The sequence below is a fragment of the Lissotriton helveticus genome, chromosome 2_1 (assembly GCF_964261635.1).
Source record: "Lissotriton helveticus chromosome 2_1, aLisHel1.1, whole genome shotgun sequence".
Classification (NCBI taxonomy): Eukaryota; Metazoa; Chordata; class Amphibia; order Caudata; family Salamandridae; genus Lissotriton; species Lissotriton helveticus.
This window is the reverse complement of record NC_136059.1, coordinates 346,527,205-346,545,717: the sequence shown is the minus strand read 5'-3', so window position 1 is coordinate 346,545,717 and position 18,513 is coordinate 346,527,205. Positions and strand designations below refer to the sequence as shown.

At 40.4% G+C, this 18,513-nt stretch overlaps 1 protein-coding gene across 1 annotated transcript in view; it reads right to left on the bottom strand.

Moving 5' to 3' along the window:
- The window catches only part of LOC144817969 (UDP-glucuronosyltransferase 3A1-like), an 858,629-nt gene that overhangs the window by 555,225 nt on the left and 284,891 nt on the right, over window positions 1–18,513 (bottom strand). The gene's annotated exons all lie outside the window — the stretch shown is intronic.

Genomic DNA, 18,513 nt, shown 5'->3' with positions numbered 1-18,513 from the left:
AGTATAAAATGAATTCAAAGTGTATAGTTATGCATTTGGTTATATTTTTGCTAAACATATTGAATATTTTTGATAATAACATTATGTGTATATATATATGAATATATTGATTTGTGTACATTATCAAGTTGTATATTATGTGTATATATACATTATCATGCGTAATTTGCACAGAATATGTATTGTCGGGATATCTACAATTGTGACACAATAACTATATGGCACTAGGCCATGAATTCTGCATCAATTTTTTGCAAAACGACTATGCATAGCTTTGGAGTCGAAGGGGTTAAAACAAGCAGGGTGGATGCTATGTGGCTCCTCCTAAACCCTTTGAAGAAATTGTATAAGTATCCTCTTTGATTTCCGCAACGTTATCATGTGACCAAGCCTCATGTCGGAGGCGAAACGCGTCATGCGGACTTGCTGGGCTTTATTTTTTTAAATAAACCACTAATTGCACGAAGAAATCTGGGTCTGTTCTGTTCGCCTTTCCTTTGTGTGAGCTGTCTGGAAGGAAAACGGACAGGGGTGAGACGGCAGTCTCATCGGGCGGAGTTCAGGAGATATATATATATATATATGTATATATATTGTATGCTCTTGCTTGTCACCTTCACACGAGAGTCACTCGAACAGAGAGCATGACCCACAAGCATAGGTCAATTAAATAGGTACGAAGGAATGCTGCTTGCCGTCTTTCACTGTCTTAACACCAGCTGCCTGACGCGTTTCGAATTTCTTCTTTTTCAAAGGCTGTTTGGTGAAGAAATGCACATCCGGTCTCCGCTTTCAATATAAACATAATGGCGCGCCCTGATTGGGCAGTTCAGGATGAAGCTGCGCCTTGCATTGTTAACACTGTTAAAAGGCCCTGGATGGGCCCCGGCCGTCAGAGTCCTTCTAAATCCTTTGCTTTCTGCCCCACACAACAGTGACATGTAGTGTTAACATGTGCACAGAAGGGACGCATTTCCCCACGGACTTCCACTTCCAGAATGCAAGGCGCAGCTTCATCCTGAACTGCCCAATCAGGGCACGCCATTATGTTTATATTGAAAGTGGCGACCGGATGTGCATTTCTTCAACAAACAGCCTTTGAAAAAGAAGACATTCGAAACGCGTCAGGCAGCTGGTGTTAGGACAGTGAAAGACGGCAAGCAGCATTCCTTCGTACCTATTCAATTGACCTATGCTTGTGGGTCATGCTCTCTGTTCGAGTGACTCTCGTGTGAAGGTGACAAGCAAGAGCATACTATTTAAGGCGGCTGCCTTGCCGCCGAGAGTGCACCACCGCAACTACAGTTGGGGGCCACGGTGACATGTAACTACATGTCACTGTCGTGTGGGGCAGAAAGCAAAAGATTTAGAAGGACTCTGCCGGCCGGGGCCCATCCAGGGACTTTTAACAGTGTTAACATGTGCACAGAAGGGACGCATTTCCCCACGGACTTCCACTTCCAGAATGCAAGGCGCAGCTTCATCCTGAACTGCCCAATCAGGGCGCGCCATTATGTTTATATTGAAAGCGGAGACCGGATGTGCATTTCTTCACCAAACAGCCGTTGAAAAAGAAGAAATTCGAAACGCGTCAGGCAGCTGGTGTTAAGACAGTGAAAGACGGCAAGCAGCATTCCTTCATACCTTCATACCTATTCAATTGACCTATGCTTGTGGGTCATGCTCTCTGTACGAGTGACTCTCGTGTGAAGGTGGCAAGCAAGAGCATACAACAATATATATATATATATATATATATATATATATATATATATATATATATATATATATATATATATTAGTGTAGTTCCGATAGTACCCTCTCAAGCAGGACCTAGGGCTGTTTACCGATCACATATACTGTGGGCTTGGTGGCAAACTGAGTCTGTACCCCCGCACCGAATATGTCAGCCTATGTTTTCGCATTAGCTAGCTCGTAGTGCTACTATAATCTCCTGTTATCACAGAGATATGTTTTTGCAATTCAGAACATCATAAACTCAGACTCCTGGAAACAATATACTACTTTTCATCCAGTCACTCAAGCTTGCTTGTTTTGCTCTCAGAGAGATACACAGACGAAACAGTTGAGCGTGTTTACAATAAGAATTTATTGTACCGTAGTTCTTCTCATGTAAAATAAGTGCACTGCTACAACTGTAATACAGTAGCAGAGATATAGAACCAGCAGTACAGTGAATAAGAAGAAATAGTATTGTTCAACCATTTTGCAATAGTCACGAACACATACATGCATATGAAATGCATTTATAAAATAAAGTGCGTATTCTTAAGATGCCTGTCTAGATGTACCTAAGTGTACCTAGCATGTGAGTAGGAGCAAAAAAGCCTAAGTCTAAGACCCTAAGTCTAAGTGCCAAGAATCCCACTAGGATTTAGTCGAACCCCCATAACAGAATAGTGAGAGTGTGGAACCTCGTCCTGTACTTGAGTTGGACACCCTGCAAGGGATCATCAGACCACTGTCAGCTGGAGCCGCAGCGTCTTCGGTCAGTGGGTCGGCCTTGAAGTCTCGGTTCCCTCCTGACTACTGATAGCAAGAGGTGCTGTATTTATACAGTCTATGTGAATATATTCCCCATTGTTCAGTATGAGGATGAGGTTGGCGATTAAACCTTGCGCGTCGATGGGAGAGGTTAAGTGGACCTCCTGTAGAGTGTACTCATAAATTATTCATATGTGCTAAGGATGACGTCTTAGCACTATTGATTGGGAAAAACCCACCCTCCGCATGGAGCTAGGTGAAAGGTTTAGTCCATAAAAGGCTACAGTCCTTATAAGGCGTTATGTCCACACAAGGAAGTCTGTCCTTATGTGGAGTTATATCCTTATAAGGCTCGTTCATATGAAATGAGGGGGAGATGATGTAGGGAAAGTGTACGATGTTCCCTAGACCTATATCAGGGTACCGATATGAAATATAAGAATATATGGCAACCTGTGTCATATGCCTGAGTCAGGCCTGGTAGGAAATACATATACATGATTCTTTGCCTTTCCTTTTGACACACATTTGCATTTATGACAGTTGGATTACTCCTAATGAACACCTACCTTGCTGACACAGAGAATTTAATGTGAACGCTATCACACTGCCTTAACATTATGTGCAATGCCTTCATGTGCATGATACAAATGTGTTATTATTTCATCTACATGGTGGCACAGCTATAGCTGGAATGCAAACAATGGCGGACTGATAACAATCACTGCCCAAGGCAAGGATGCTGTTTTCTAAATATAGCCTTTTGTTCCCAAATACAATCAGAGGAGACACTTCTGCTGACATTGGGGTGTCCCTGCATGCTGAAACCCTTTGCCTAGCAGCTGCCTGACATCTCCATGAAGGGTTTCCAGTCTGTGATCAAGATGGGGTCCTATACTCTTACCCATCAGGTAAAGGGGTTAGATCATCCAGAGGTGGGTGTCTAAGCAAAATATACATTCTCACCAAAGACAGGGAGTTTGGATTGTTGGAGTAGGCTAGAATGTTATAGTATTGTATATGTATGCCTACATAATTTGTCCAAAACAAATGGTGGAACTTTTTGTGCTATTTACTGTTTAGACAGTTCCCATAACTTTCTTCTGCTTCTGTCTATTGATCATTGCAGTACATATGTTCTATACAAGAACCACAATAAATATTTAAAACATTGCTTTGTGTGTTCTTTGTATATTTGTCTGAGCAAAATAGAGCGCAAGTGGCTGAGCGAAATGTTCTAGGTCTGTCTCCACAGTTCTTGAGGGAACATAGTCTTCAATGTCAGTGGTTGCCAGAACTGTTTGATCCCTTCCTAAGTTTAGGGGGCTAACGGTGGCACTGTGAGCTAGATGGACCAAAGGACAACATATACTGCGGACGTGTACGGAATCAGTCTGGCATCCCCGTAAGTTTATGTCATCCACAAATATGTAGTTCCTACGGATTAGTGGAAACTACACGACAATATACATTCTCCCTTCAGTGCCTCACCACTACTTGAACAAGGAAGCCGATGCTTTCTGGAAAGTTAAAGTAAAGATTTGTTTACATGCTCATGTACCGTGAAGCGGTTTGGCTGTCTCACTGCCTTGCTCATAGTTAGTGAGACGCCATTGTGTGACCATATTTATATTGCCTTTCCTATGACATCATCATAAACTCTAATATTAGACTGCCCATTAAAACGCAATGATATAGAAGACATCAGTCATTGGCACACATACTTATGCATTTATCATGCCTTGACTTATTAATGACAATTCACACATTTTAACACACCTCATTATTTAGTTGCACAAATTAAATGAAGCTGAATTTCATATTTTCACATCATAGACATAATTTCTTTGATAAAAATAAATCCTTGTTATAAAACAACACCAACATGGGAATCCTATGAATACCAATGTAAAATAAATAAATGTATTAACTTTGACATAAGCGCTGAATTGATCCAAGTAATGCCCAAGTGGGTAAACCTAATTGTGCTCAATTGCATTGTTATAGTATGTTTCCCTATTCCCCATAAAGCCCCAGTGGGCTGATTATGTCATATCAAATAATTATTGTATTTGTTCGCATTGCAGCCTACCCTAGCCTGCATCTTTCTTTGCCTCGTCTTACCTAAAAGTGCAATGTACAAAAATGTGCAAATTAAAATCTTACCTTACCGGAGAGAGTCTTATGACATCTACAAATGTGTTCTATCCAAGTTCTTTATAGCTCACAGGTGCAAGTGTTCTTTTATACACTGGAAGTGCAGTGCTACCCACCTACATCATTGCACTTGGGAGACTGTAGACTGCGTGATCTGTCTTACAGTTATAGTTCCCTTTTATTCACTTCATAGTTGTCAAAAATGGAGATGTATACTCTTTGACATTCTTGCCATTCTGGCACGCTTTAAACCTGCCACATTTTCTGAAGTCTGTACATTGTTTGAGACATATTCTCCTTACCATCTTGTTACTTCTCATCAGCTCATAGATTTGGTTGTCCTGAAAATAACCCCTGACCTGTGTGGGACAACGGCCCCTAAGATTGGGTCGCTTTTTATTAAATGCCAGTATTTTTTCATTAAAGATCTAACTGTGCCATCTTGCCTTTTGAAGGCAGCAATTAATATAAAATGGAGATACATTTTGATGTCTTTCTCTGATTGGTTACTTTTGAAGATGAGTTGCTCTCTAGTTGGATTTTTTGGTTTGTTCTTTGCTTTCTCTGTACATTTTCGTGGGTAGCCTTTGCCTGAAGCCTTTCTGTTAGAACATCCAATGCTTTGCGCTCTTGATCTAAACAGGTTTTACCCATGTGGACATTGCAAAGCCTGTAATTACAGCCATATGGTCAAAGAATATTGGAATCCCAGTACCAACAGCATGAAAACTATAACTCAATTCTTGACCGGTACTAGTACCTTTGTTATATATGTATTCGTTTGCCCATGTGACCTCAAGTACGTGGGCAGTACTACCCATACGGCAAAGGAACCCATTCTTGAGCGCACTAGAGCCATAAGTAAGAATGATAAACAATACCCGATAGCACGTCACTTTGAGTCATGTCACTTTTCAGATATTAACAAACTTTCATTTTTCATTGTAGAGCAGGTGTACTTTCACCAAATAATAATAATAATCCACATTTGTAAAGCGCACAATCACCCGTAAGGGTCTCTAGGTGCTGGGAGCCGTCGGGAAGATTAAGCAAGCTATTGCCCAGAGTCACATGGTGCTGGGCTAATCTGCCGCCAGTGCCATGGATCGAACCGTGATCCCCAGATTCCATAGTCAGTCGCCCTAGCCGCGGCACCACACCTTTTCCACTGGCAATACCAAAGGCGTGGCAACTACACTTTAATACTCAGGCAAAAGGAATCTAGATATATAATAAGCATATGCACTAGATATCCGAAAGGGCACAACATGGATGAAGAGATGGCCATACATCTACAAAATCAATGAATCTTTCTTCTCCATCTTTTCCAGACATGCTGGGTTTTGTCAGGATACAATTATTGGAGTTTAACAGTATGTTTTTAACATGTATGCTAGCTGACAGATGTGCATGGAGGATTATTGCCAATTAATTACAATGTATTGAACTAAGAGTGCAAACCTCTTCTAACACAGATGTCTTATTTTCTTCTTTCTCTCTCTCACAGGAAGGAAGGGAGGGACGTTGTCTCAGGACTGCAGCACTGGTACCCTAATCCTTTCTCTGTGTTTCATCTTTTATTTCTTCTTCATTGTGTGGATTACATTCTATCCAATGTATTGTTTTTAATTTATATTATTCATCATGTGCACTTATGTTTTGTTTATGACCAAGAGGTTTATATGGTATTCGTCCGTTACAGAGGGTACTATGTTGTACACACATTCAGACCCTAAGTTGCTCACCATACATTAGTAGTAAAGATGACATTGCAGAACCAGCATGCAGGATCCCATGACATCCCAAATAGTACCCATGGTACCTGATTTACAGCAAATGACTAGCAGAGCAGCAAGTCCTAGTGGCCGTCACATTCAGAGAATAAAGGCACTAATCAGCCGTAATGTGTGGCACTAACCAGCCACGACACATCTCTGATCACACTGAATGCAGTGGCACACGACACTAAATAGCCGATATTATATGCCCGATTGCATCATACCACATTTATAGATACCATACGAGAATGATAGCGCATGTAATTACTGGGGAGAGCACACTAGGTCTAAAACACGATCACATATGTACTTAGCACCCTTGCCCCTCGAATTCAGTCACTTGCATCACTAAGCTTAATCAAGTCTATTTCCCGAATGGCGGCCCTTAAACTACAAGGTCCAACGTGCACCACTACAGTTATTGAATGGCGAGCACCACGAGGTTCATGTCCTTTAGAATGTCTCTCCGAATCAGAGAATTTAGGGCAGTTGGAAACGTATTAGAGGTGATATACACATTTGATCAGTGTCAGGAACTTAGATTAAATGCACATGTTTTGATTCGCATCATGTAATGTATAGACATACTCCAAGACGGTGCACAAATGTGTTGAAAAGCGCAGTCCTCTTTCTATAGGGTTTAAAGTTCACACTGTAGGTGACGTTTTTAAAAGGATGAGCTTTATTAACTGAAGTTGTGTGAACAAGCTCTCTGTGAAGCGCGAAACGCGTCACGACTGGTTTATGATGTTAATAAACCTGGTTATTTTGACTTAAGGATTGGACCCTGGTGTTTTTTCTGGACCCGCGAGCTCGTTGGAACTCCGTTATGATATATATATATATATATATATATATATATATATATATAAACTGACAACCATTCCCGGCTGTTCCTAGTCTCTTGTCACGGCGAGCTTGTGCGGGTGCCGGACACCCTCGATATGTACAAAAACCTTTTTTCTCCCGTTTTCGAAGAAATTCACAGGCTACTTCTGATGCTTAAGTGATTTTATTTAGAGGCACGAAATCAGCAGCTCCCTACCGACGCGTTTCGCCACTAAGGCTTGGTCACGGTAAATGTGATCATTTGCAAAGTGCTATTTACATATTCAACTCATAAACATGAAAAGAGGACTTTCCTTAGTCATTCCGGACCACTTTTGTAGTCGCCATCATGGAATGATCAGAATTCAACAACATAAGTATTGCCACATTATGCCTTACAAACAATAATTATAGCACTACATTGGCTAATATTTTAAATCCATTCATGAATGAAACTTATTTGAGTTTCGCCCAAGTGGGCAATCATATAAAACTAATGCACAATATAAAACGAAAATAGACAACAAATTATGTAGAAAACATTTTCAACATAAATCTTGCTCATGTGGGCTCATTGAGCTACAATAGTTCATTCCTGAATTTATGGATCTTGCCCTAGTGGGCTATTTGCTCGTGGCTGTCCTTGTTCAAAAAATGATTTTTAAGTCCTCCAGGTCTTATTTCATGTTCCTATATGAAAGAAAGATGTGTCTTTTAAAATCCAATATACCTAACATATTTACATATTAAAATTTAGAAAGAGATGTCAAAACCGATTACAATTCACAGTTTATCCTAAATGGACTGCCATTTCTTCACTACAGTTCATCCCAATTGGATGTAAGGTCTCAAAATCAATAATGAACTTCGATTCCAAAATTCTCAACTGTCGCAGTCTATCATCCCCTCTTACATTATCTTTGACTGCATCAAGTACCAAAAATTTCAATAAGTTGTCATTTTGGTTATGGTGTGTCTTGAAGTGGCGGGCAACAGGGTACTGTTCGTTATTATTCCTGATAGCTCGTTTGTGCTCCAATATCCTAATTTTTGCCCTGTGTTTGGTGCTTCCAATATAGAATTTCCCACAGGGACAAATTAAACAATACACACAGTATTCAGTATTGCAGTCAAAGTTACCCATGATAGAAAATTGCCTGGAACTATTGGGTATTTGCACTTTTTTACAGTTGGCACTTCCTTTACAAGCCTTACACTTCATACAGCACTCAAATCCAACCCTACTCTTGGTTTGAGTTCCCTTTTTGGATGAGATCATGTTTCTGCTCAGATCGTCTTTTAAAGATTTCCCCTTGCGGAAAGTGATCTGTGGATGTTCCGTTATATGTTTACTCAGAGACTAATCCGTGGTTAAGATTGGCACCTGCTTTGCCCCCAGCTACGCGAATTTATTCATGGGCTGGTGGGAGGAGCAGGTGTCCAGCAGCCAGTGTGACCAGGGGGAAAGGGTGATACTCTGGACTCGCTTCATAGATGACATTTTTTGCATTTGGAAGGGAGATGAAGCGAGTGCCAAGAGATACATTGTCAATCTCAATAACAATGAGATTAACATTAAATTGACTTCTCACATAAGCAGGGAGAAAGTCATTTTTCTTGATACTGAGGTTGAGGTCAAAAACAGCAAACTGTCCACCAGCCTTCACAGAAAAGAGACTGCTGGGAATAGTTTGTTGTTTGCTACCAGTGCTCACCCTTACAGCCTTATCCAAAGCATCCCTTTCGGTGAATTGCTAAGAGCTAAACGAAACAATAGTGACAGCATTAATTTTGAAAACGAGAAACATTTGATGATTGATAGGTTCAAAGAAAGAGGTTACTCCGCAAAAACTATCAATCAGGCTGTTGCTAGAGTAGACAAAGTAGCAAGAACTGACTTACTGGTGCCCAAACAAAAAGTTGTGAATGAAGAAGAGGAGAAAGTAAGATTTGTCACTACCTACTCTGGGCAAGCGCACATGGTGAGAAAAGTATTGACTAAAAATTGGCCAATCTTAACCACGGATACGTTTCTGAGTAAACATATAACGGAACATCCACAGATCACTTTCCGCAAGGGGAAATCTTTAAAAGACAATCTGAGCAGAAACATGATCTCATCCAAAAAGGGAACTCAAACCAAGAGTAGGGTTGGATTTGAGTGCTGTATGAAGTGTAAGGCTTGTAAAGGAAGTGCCAACTGTAAAAAAGTGCAAATACCCAATAGTTCCAGGCAATTTTCCATCATGGGTAACTTTGACTGCAATACTGAATACTGTGTGTATTGTTTAATTTGTCCCTGTGGGAAATTCTATATTGGAAGCACCAAACACAGGGCAAAAATTAGGATATTGGAGCACAAACGAGCTATCAGGAATAATAACGAACAGTACCCTGTTGCCCGCCACTTCAAGACACACCATAACCAAAATGACAACTTATTAAAATTTTTGGTACTTGATGCAGTCAAAGATAATGTAAGAGGGGGTGATAGACTGCGACAGTTGAGAATTTTGGAATCGAAGTTCATTATTGATTTTGAGACCTGACATCCAATTGGGATGAACTGTAGTGAAGAAATGGCAGTCCATTTAGGATGAACTGTGAATTGTAATCGGTTTTGACATCTCTTTGTAAATTTTAATATGTAAATATGTTAGGTATATTGGATTTTAAAAGACACATCTTTCTTTCATATAGGAACATGAAATAAGACCTGGAGGACTTAAAAATCGTTTTTTGAACAAGGACAGCCACGAGCAAATAGCCCACTAGGGCAAGATCCATAAATTCAGGAATGAACTATTGTAGCTCAATGAGCCCACATGAGCAAGATTTATGTTGAAAATGTTTTCTACATAATTTGTTGTCTATTTTCGTTTTATATTGTGCATTAGTTTTATATGATTGCCCACTTGGGCGAAACTCAAATAAGTTTCATTCATGAATGGATTTAAAATATTAGCCAATGTAGTGCTATAATTATTGTTTGTAAGGCATAATGTGGCAATACTTATGTTGTTGAATTCTGATCATTCCATGATGGCGACTACAAAAGTGGTCCGGAATGACTAAGGAAAGTCCTCTTTTCATGTTTATGAGTTGAATATGTAAATAGCACTTTGCAAATGATCACATTTACCGTGACCAAGCCTTAGTGGAGAAACGCGTCGGTAGGGAGCTGCTGATTTCGTGCCTCTAAATAAAATTACTTAAGCATCAGAAGTAGCCTGTGAATTTCTTCGAAAACGGGAGAAAAAAGGTTTTTGTACATATATATATATATATATATATATATATATATATATATATATATATATATATATATTACCTACTGGCGGTCGCCAGTAGGTAGTTATAGTTAGGATTGTTTTCCATAGGGAAATCGCAACATTCTATTGGGAATAACTTTGGCGCCGGTTGAGGAATCTGCCTGAAATTGTCCTCAAATTTGCCTCGCGGCACTCCGGTCCTTCCCTGAAAGTGTGGGGCGGATTCGTCAAGCGGGGGCCGAGATAAAAGGGGGGTCCCAAAACGTGTTTTCTCCATGTTAATTTCCATAGGGCGGTTGGACTCACTTTTAGCCCGAACAGCTGAATGGATTTCCACCAAATTTGGCAAAATTGTAGGGACTGGTAGCCCGATGTGCCTTTGCTATGTCTCAAGATATGTGCTCCAGTGGATTTTGAGTAATTTAGGTTCAAAAAAATATATATATCTATAGGCGCACCCCGGTACGCGCACCGGGGAGCGCACCAGGCGCGTACCGCGAGTGCGCGTACCGGGAGTTCGCGCGCGGAAAGCTGATTGGCTCTCGGGTGTCTGTCAACATTCTAAACAGTCCGGAGCGGCCACCATCTTGTGTCTCGGTAGGATCGAGACACAAGAGATGGCAAAAACAAAGGGGGAAATGACCATAAGGGGGCAGGGTAGACCCCTCCTGACCCCCTAGGTTTGATGTGGGGGCCATAAAAGGGCCCCGCGGAACATAAAAAAATACAATTTTTTCGATTTTCGCGGTGGAGCGCCCGGTACGCGCACCGGGGAGCGTACCAGGGAGCGTACCATGGGGAAAAATAGTGAAAAAAGTTAGTGTAAAATAATTATTTTGAGTGATCAGAGGTAGGATAGCTCAGAAAAGAGATTTTGGGTTCTGTGGCTGATTTAGGTACCTACAAGTACATCCCACACACATCCACACGCACAAACCCCACACACACACCCACACACACCTCACACACCCACACCTCCACCCACACCTAAACACCCCACACACCCACACCCACACAGACACCTTACACACCCACACCCCCACACCCCACAGACCCACACACACACCTCACCCCCCCCCCACACACACACACCTCACAGACACACCCCACACATCCCCCACACACACCTCATCCCCACACATGGGGAAAACCCAGTGAAACAGTAAAATAATAATTTAAAGTGCTTAGAGGTAGGGTAGCTCTGAATAAAGTTGTTGTGTTGTGTGGGTGATTTAAGTACCAGCATGTAGGTACCAATACAGAGTCTTAAATTCAATGTACACCGTCTCCTCTGTAGATATCTTGCATGTTGTTACAGAAGTTATTGTGGTATATGGAATCTATACCATAGTCTCTCAGGAAAGCAGAAACAACATGGAGGCAGGAGATGAAAAAGAGATGTCAAATACACATTGGAGATAATATAGTGGGAGAAAGGAAGTAACTATGAGCAAAATTATTATGTAACACAAAAAAGTTGCACAGTATACTATAAGTCTCACTTTATATTATAATCATTTTGGTACTATTTCATGAATTACATATAAAAAAGAATAATGTGTAGAACAATTTTTAATTATTAAATAAAAATGTATTGCTCTGATTTTTCAAAATTTAAAAACACTTCCAACATTATATTGTCAGGAATGTCCTCATTTTCAGTCCATGATTCCATTTCTTCCACACAATTAACTAACTCTTCGTCTAGAGACTGATCCATAAAGTCAAAGTCTTCCTCAGGATTGTTTTGAAGAACTATTTCGAAAGAAATATTTGCTTCTCCTTCCATTTTCTTGCTGTAAATTGCATTAAAAATAAATATATCAGTAGAGTTAGGGCAGTGTTGGGTTTAAGTTGAGACAGGTACTTCTGAGTTTTTAACAGTGAAGTTATCTTTGGGCAGTGTATGGTATCAAGCAGGAAGTAGAAATATCAAAAAAGTGTATGTGAAGAAGCCTAAGTAATTTCATAATTATACCAGAGAAGCCTAACTCAATCCATAACTATAACAGAGAAGCCTATCTCAATCTATAACTATAACAGAGGGACAGTAAATAACTATCAGAAAAGTTTTTATAAATTAATTTAAAGTGCCCCTTACAAATTAACAACTTACCTTATTAAAAGGTGATGAAGATAAATGGAGAAAAATCTTTCAAGATGTACCTCAGGTAGGTGTAGTCAAAATGGCCGTGTTTCCCTCTCATTTTTCATTTATATTCATGTACATAACCAATCAAATGTCAGGAAAAAATAGTAGAAAATGAAAGTAACATTTTAATTGGTTGTAAATCCTAACTCTTCATATGTGTTTTTGTCATGTAATTTACCTCAGGATATTTAGACAGGGCTACAGGGCAAATGGCTCAATGGAATTCCACCAAATTTGGGAAAATGGTAGGGACTGGTATGTGGTATGGCCTATTCTATATTTGGTGAACATCTCTACAGAGGTTTTTATGTAAATTAACGTTAAAAATTTTTTAGGAGCGCTTACCGGTGCGCGCCCCGGTACGCGTACCGGCAGCGCTACGGGAGTCCTCCATCTTGTGTTTCCGTAGATTTGAGACACAAGATGGAGGACAAACAACGTTGGGAATGGGTAAAAGGGGGCACGGTAGACACTCCCTGACACCCTAGGTTTTCTGAGAAGGGCTTACAAGGCCCATATAGGCCCAAAAAAACAATTATTTTAAAAAATTTCGCAGGGGAAGCGCCCGCTACGCGTACCGGGGAGCGTACCGGGGAGCGGTGAAAAACAGTGAAAAAAGTTAGAGAAAAATAATTATTTTGAGTGATCAGAGGTAGGGTAGCCCTGAAAAGAGCTTTTGGGTTCTGTGGCTGATTTATGTACCTACAAGTAGGTTCCAATGCACAGTCTTATATTCAGGAGGAATATTCTATTCCCCTCATCTGAGAAGTGCACACCATCTCCTCTGTAGATATCTTGCATGTTGCAACGCAAGTTATTGTTGTATATTGAACCCATTCCATAGTCTCTCCTGTAAGCAGAAACAGATTTATTCACATGTTTCCGTGCTTTCTCAAATTGTGGACAAAATTGCTTAGACCACTTCCATTTCTGTCTTTGGCATATGTTGGAAAATACCAAGGCAGTTTGAGGAAAAAGTGCCATCAATTGTTCAAAGGTGTCCTTTAAAAGCATTTCCAGACCTACCCCAGTCAAAGTGCCTAAGTCATTTCCACCACAGTGCAGAATTATGAGGTGAGGGTGTGGCGGATGCAAAAAGGTTTTCACCAATGGTATCAATTGAGGACATCTCAATCCTCTCTGGCCAATCCATTTAATGTTCACATTTGGTAAATCAAGGTTGTGAAAATTTCTGGTAGCTGCATACCTTTGAGCCCAGTGGATGTAGCTATGTCCACTAATCCAGACAGAATACATGGTAAGAGGAGGTTCTGGTGCAGTCAAATGACGTGTGGGAATCAAATGGCAGTTAGAACAGTAGGAGTTTGCAAAAAAAAAAAAGTGGAGATTCAGTGCTCTTGAATCACAAGCAATGATTGGTGGATTCAGATAGTTGAAAACTGAAAGTTAGGGTGCATGGTTTTGTTTTGTGAAAGAAGCAATTTGAATGGTTAAGAAAAAGTCATTTAAAGAAACATTGCACAGGATAAGCTGGGGTATTAAGAGGTCAAACATCCTTGCTAAGTTGAATTGCAACATTGTAGAATAAACTTTTAAACCTGAGAGCTCAGTGAGGAGGGAGTTGCTATGGTAACAGGTAGAAAGGGCTGAGGGGGGGAAGGGTGTTGATTTGAAAATGGAGAGGTAAGAGTTTTGATTGGTTACCATGAGGAATATGTGTGTAGAATTAGAGGTTCTCTGTGCCATTCATGGTTGCAGTGGCTGGAGTACATACCTTTTGCTCTGCTAAAGAGATATTGGTGTGTGTGTCTGACACTGTTCTCAATCTCCTAAAGCATTTGTAAAGGTGAGTAATGATTCATTTAATATAGATAGAGAGTTGATAGAGACGCAGGGCACACGATGGCCTTGATCATGCTCGACCTCAGCGCAGCGTTTGACACTGTAGCTCATTCCATCTTGCTACAGTGTCTTAGCGAGGCTGGGGTCGGAGGTCCCGCTTTGTACTGGCTGCAGTCGTTCCTGACAGGACGATGCTTCCAAGTACAACAAGGGGCCTGTCGATCTGTAGAGATGCCACTAGACCAGGGAGTGCCTCAGGGCTCAGCCTTGAGCCCCACTCTTTTTAATCTGTATATGGCCTCCCTGGCTAAAGTGGTTCAGGCATTTGGGGTGGAATTGGTATCCTATGCCGACGACACCCAGCTGCTGATCTCTTTATCGCAGAATCCAGCCACTGCTTCCTCCAACTTTAAGGCCTGTATGCAGGCCTTGCCTGGCTGGATGGACTCCCACTGCCTTAAGCTCAACGGTTCAAAAACAGAGGTTCTGCTAGTGGGGGGGAAGACCGACAGCTGGTCGGCAGAGTGGTGGCCTCCATGTCTGGGTCCCACCCCCACACCTTGTGAGGAAGCTAAGAACCTGGGAGTATGGGTTAACCCCACTCTCTCCTTTGAGGGCCACATAAGGCGCCTTGTGGGTAAGTGTTTCGGGGTACTGAAGACCCTTAATAAAACACTAGATCTGTTACCTCTAGAGGCTAGAAGGACGATGACGCAGGCGCTGGTGACCTCTCGGTTGGACTATGGGAACATTTTGTTCCTCGGGTCCACCGAGGGATGCTTAGGTCGCCTGCAAGTCATCCAGAATGCCGCCGCCAGACTGGTGCTGAGGAGACCGAGGAGAGCAAACTCGCAGAAGGCGTTGGATGCCCTTCACTGGTTGCCAGTGAGGAAACGCGTGTTGTTCAAATGCCTTCTGTTCGTTCACCGTATTGTCTGGGGCAGGTCTCCCGCTTATCTCCGGGACTTAGTCAACCGGTATGAGCCGCCAAGGGCCCTCCGTTCGGAGGGCATTGGGCTGCTGACAGTTCCGAGGGTAAGGAAGGCCAGAATGGGCGGGCGATCTTTCTCGCTTCAAGCCGCTCAGCAATGGAACAAACTTCCTCCTGCTATGAGACTGGAAAGCAGTGAGTCGGCGTTTCAGTCTAGGCTCAAAACCCTTCTGTACATTTTGTAGGGACGGGGGTTATGAATGAGGTCTGGGTGTGCTATTAGCTCCACCAGCGAGGGGACACGCCGTGATGGCGTTACTGTGCGCTTTATAAGCTCTTTATTATTTATTTATTATTATTATGGAGAAGATTTGGAAGCATATTGTGGTTTTTTAATGTTGCTTTGTGTCATGCTTTTTGATAATGCTTGGTAAAAAGTTTTTACTGCATAGAGGAATTGTATTTTGTAAAATTGTGAAGTTTCAGTAGTGATATGGAATGCTTGTACATAGGACCTGTGCTGTGTTTCTTAAATGTGATGTCAAAAACGATTTTGGGGAAAATGAATGGCTTTTACATTTTTTTAGAAGGAATAAATAATGTATGCATGCTTAAAGAAATAAATTTGACTCTTTCACAATGATGTTACCTGTGTTAACTCAGTGTAGGAAGCACATTGAGCTTCTTTGCATAGAGGAATTGTATTTTGTAAAATTGTGAAGTTTCAGTAGTGACATGGAATGCTTGTACATAGGATCTGTGCTGTGTTTCTTAAATGTGATGTCAAAAACGATTTTGGGGAAAATGAATGGCTTTTACATTTTTGAGAAGGAATAAATAGTGTCTGCATGCTTAAAGAAATAAATGTGACCCTTTCACAATGATGTTACCTGTGTTAACTCAGTGTAGGAAGCACATTGAGTTTCTTTGCATAGAGGAATTGTATTTTGTAAAATTGTGAAGTTTCAGTAGTGACATGGAATGCTTGTACATAGGACCTGTGCTGTGTTTCATAAATGTGATGTCAAAAACGATTTTGGGGAAAATGAATGGCTTTTACATTTTTGAGAAGGAATAAATAGTGTCTGCATGCTTAAAGAAATACATTTGACCCTTTCAAAATGATGTTACCTGTGTTAACTCAGAGTAGGAAGCACATTGAGTTTCTTTGCTGTTGGTTTGTGTCGTTTTTTGAGAATGGTTGAATTTCAGTAGTGAAATTGAATGCTTGTACATAGGACCTGTGCTGTGTTTCTTAAATGTGATGTGAAAAACAATTTTGGGGAAAATGAATGGCGTTTACATTTTTGAGAAGGAATACATAATGTCTGCATGATTAAAGAAATACATTTGAACCTTTTACAATGATGTCACCTGTGTTACCTCATACTAGGAAGCACATTGAGCTTCTTTGCAATTAGTTTGTGTCATGTTTTTTGATAATGCTTGGTATCAACATTTGCAAGAAAGAGGATTTGTATTTTGTGAAATAGTGCGGTTTCAGTAGTTGAATTGAATGCTTGTACATAGGACCTGTGCTGTGTTTCTTAAATGTGATGTGAAAAACGATTTTGGGGAAAATGAATGGCTTTTACATTTTTGAGAAGGAATAAATAGTGTCTGCATGATTAAAGAAATAAATGTGACCCTTTCACAATGATGTTACCTGTGTTAACTCAGTGTAGGAAGCACATTGAGTTTCTTTGCATAGAGGAATTGTATTTTGTAAAATTGTGAAGTTTCAGTAGTGACATGGAATGCTTGTACATAGGACCTGTGCTGTGTTTCATAAATGTGATGTCAAAAACGATTTTGGGGAAAATGAATGGCTTTTACATTTTTGAGAAGGAATAAATAGTGTCTGCATGCTTAAAGAAATACATTTGACCCTTTCAAAATGATGTTACCTGTGTTAACTCAGAGTAGGAAGCACATTGAGTTTCTTTGCTGTTGGTTTGTGTCGTTTTTTGAGAATGGTTGAATTTCAGTAGTGAAATTGAATGCTTGTACATAGGACCTGTGCTGTGTTTCTTAAATGTGATGTGAAAAACAATTTTGGGGAAAATGAATGGCGTTTACATTTTTGAGAAGGAATACATAATGTCTGCATGATTAAAGAAATACATTTGAACCTTTTACAATGATGTCACCTGTGTTACCTCATACTAGGAAGCACATTGAGCTTCTTTGCAATTAGTTTGTGTCATGTTTTTTGATAATGCTTGGTATCAACATTTGCAAGAAAGAGGATTTGTATTTTGTGAAATAGTGCGGTTTCAGTAGTTGAATTGAATGCTTGTACATAGGACCTGTGCTGTGTTTCTTAAATGTGATGTGAAAAACGATTTTGGGGAAAATGAATGGCTTTTACATTTTTGAGAAGGAATAAATAGTGTCTGCATGATTAAAGAAATACATTTGAACCTTTTACAATGATGTCACCTGTGTTACCTCATACTAGGAAGCACATTGAGCTTCTTTGCAATTAGTTTGTGTCATGTTTTTTGATAATGCTTGGTATCAACATTTGCAAGAAAGAGGATTTGTATTTTGTGAAATAGTGCGGTTTCAGTAGTTGAATTGAATGCTTGTACATAGGACCTGTGCTGTGTTTCTTAAATGTGATGTGAAAAACGATTTTGGGGAAAATGAATGGCTTTTACATTTTTGAGAAGGAATAAATAGTGTCTGCATGATTAAAGAAATACATTTAAACCTTTTACAATGATGTCACCTGTGTTACCTCATACTAGGAAGCTCATTGAGCTTCTTTGCTGTTGGTTTGTGTCATGTTTTTTGATAATGCTTGGTATGAACATTTGCAAGATAGGGGATTTGTATTTTGTGAAAGTGTGAAGTTTCAGTAGTGACATGGAATGCTTGTACATAGGACCTGTGCTGTGTTTCTTAAATGTGATGTGAAAAACGATTTTGGGGAAAATGAATGGCTTTTACATTTTTGAGAAGGAATAAATAGTGTCTGCATGATTAAAGAAATACATTTGAAACTTTCATAATGATGTCACCTGTGCTACCTCAGATTAGGAAGTAGATTGTGCAGATGAGGTGAGGCATGTCCAGAGGTA